This window comes from Crocuta crocuta, unplaced genomic scaffold (assembly GCF_008692635.1).
Source record: "Crocuta crocuta isolate KB4526 unplaced genomic scaffold, BGI_CrCroc_1.0 scaffold296, whole genome shotgun sequence".
Taxonomy (NCBI): domain Eukaryota; kingdom Metazoa; phylum Chordata; class Mammalia; order Carnivora; family Hyaenidae; genus Crocuta; species Crocuta crocuta.
The window spans coordinates 1,457,305-1,459,694 of record NW_027530504.1 but is presented as its reverse complement, the minus strand read 5'-3'; the positions used below and the strand labels follow the sequence as shown (position 1 = coordinate 1,459,694).

At 60.2% G+C, this 2,390-nt stretch overlaps 1 protein-coding gene across 3 annotated transcripts in view; it reads right to left on the bottom strand.

The window, feature by feature from the left end:
- MGLL (monoglyceride lipase) overlaps positions 1-2,390 on the bottom strand; it is a 108,554-nt gene that overhangs the window by 9,936 nt on the left and 96,228 nt on the right. The gene's annotated exons all lie outside the window — the stretch shown is intronic.

Sequence of the window (2,390 nt, the reverse complement as noted above, 5' to 3'; positions counted from 1 at the left end):
CCCCCTGGGCAGGGCAGAGACCAAGGGAGTCACATCCCCGTGCTCCGTGCTGGCCGCCCCCCGTACATAGACAGACATTCTCATGGCCTGTTTGTTTTAATTTATTTCTGAGAGAGAGGGTGCGGGGGAGGGGCAGAGAGAGAGGGAGACACAGACTCTGAAACAGGCTCCAGGCTCCGAGCTGGCAGCACAGAGCCCGACGCGGGGCTCGAACCCACGAACCGTGAGATCATGACCTGAGCCGAAGTCGGACGCTTAACCGACTGACGGAGCCCCCCAGGCGCCCCTGTTTTTTTTTTTAAGTCACTGGTAAATTCTTAGCTGCTTCCAATAGACAAGTCGTCTGCGGGGAATGTAGGTGAGGAAAGGTGGAGAGGCACAGAACAAAACGGGCTGACCGCGCCGGGCACGCTGGAGGGTTAATAACCGGTGCTCGGAGTGGATTTCTGCGGGAGGCTGTGTCCTGGGGACAGAGTGGGAGGCTCGGGCCATCTTGAGCTGTGGTTGCAATTAGTCAAAAGCCTCAGTGACGGCCGAGCTCTCCAAGGCCTGGCGGGAGGGCCGCGGNCATCCTCAACGCTGGGTGCCCGGAAGTGCCAGCTGGGGGTCCGGTGCGGCGCCCACCCGGAGAAAAGAGGGAAGAGAGCGGGCCCCTCCCCGCGGCTCTCTGGGCGCCTGGACCTCACCATATGGCCCTAGCGGCATGAGCGCGACTCGCCAGGTTGTGCTCCGAGGGCGGCCGCACGCTTAGAACAGGGACTCGGTTCAGGAGACACGTCGCCTCTGCGTACAAGCGGCAGACGCCCCGCGTTGAGGGCAGGCTCGGAATTGCAGCCGCCTCTTTCTCCCAGTCCCCGCCGGCCGAAGGATGGCGCTCAGAGAAAGCGGCGTGTTCTGTTCGTGTGCGGCCGGGGGGGGCCATCGGGGCCATCGGGGGTAAGGCAGCCTCCCCTCCTCCCCTCTTGCCCCGGAGCCCTGGGCCCAAGAACTATTTAGAACATTCAAGGCTCCTCAGAGTGGGAGGGATTCACCACATTCTGCGGAGCCGGAGCCCAGGGCCGGGGGCGGAACGATGAATAAGTCTGCCAGTCCTCCCCCCTCCCCCCCACCCCCGGGCTCTGACCAGGGACGCTAACTGTGTCGGCAAACCTCAAAGATGCCTGAGTGGCAACCCTGTTCTCAGGAATGTGTGGCCAAGGGCACTTGGATCAGAGTAGAGAGATCTGGGCTTGGGCCCTTACTTCGTGGCTGCGTGTCCTTGGGTAAGTGACTTGCCCTCTCTGGGCCCAAGCTTCCACAGATGCGAATACCGGTGAGAAGACTGACTTCCGGGAGGTGTGGCAACGACAGTCCTCATGGCCCTCAGCCTGAGCACATTCTCCCCCTGGGCGTTGCTATTTTTAAGGCTCAGCAGAGAGCCCGGAGTGGGGATGGCCTTCTGCGCGAGGGGTGGGAGCGCTCGCTCCTCGTTTCCATCCCACCCGGAGCCCAGCCTTCCCCTTCCTCGGAAGGTTCTCGCACTTCTACAGTCACCTGGTTTGCCTGAGTGGACAGGACGCTGAGAAACGAGGGGTGCGGGCCCCGTGTTCGCCCCAGACTCCCGGCTTCTGTTACGGCCTCCGGTGGAATTTTCCAGTATTTCGAAAACGAGATAGAAGCTCGGAAATGTGCCACTTTTAAACAAAGAGGGTTCGGAATCACTTCACGAGCTTCCTTTTCTGCCCAAGCACCTTCAGGTGGTGAGAGAAACAGTTTGGATTTGCACCTGGGTGTTTCGGCTCAAAGACGGCAAGGGAGCGTCCCCCCCTCCGTCTCTCATTGTACCAGCTCCGCGGAGGCAAGGCTAATTGGCTTTGCTGGAGGCTGCACATGCACGCCAGGGCCATTATTGGGGACGCCTGCTGGTGGAGAGGCCCCTGTCCCCTCCCAGAGCGAGTCCTGCACACAGCGCGTGGCCCCCGCCGCGGGCTGTGGGGACCCGGCACTGGAAAACAGGAAAGAGAGCTCAGTGACTGCAAACAGCAGCTGGAAAGAAGGGGCTTCCGAATCAGACGGGCTCAGCTCTGGCCCCGGTGGGGTGCGCCACTCCGGACAACGGGAGCCCCGACTTAACCCCCGAGCCTCAGCGTCCTCATCTGTGAAATGGGGTTCACGTCGATCTCATGCGCACACGTCAGGATCGGATCAAACAGCGTGAGTTTGACTTCGGCGTTTCTGGGTCCTAACGTGGGGCCTTCTCTCTGTACAGATTGGCCTTCTGAACTGAAATGTTCTTTTCTTTCCTCAAATACTCTTTGATCCTGGTGGGTCAAACTCAGCCCCCAGGTGTGGCTTTGAGAAGCACAGAGCGTTTTAAAAGTGAAGACTAAAAATTTCAACGGAGTGTGGAT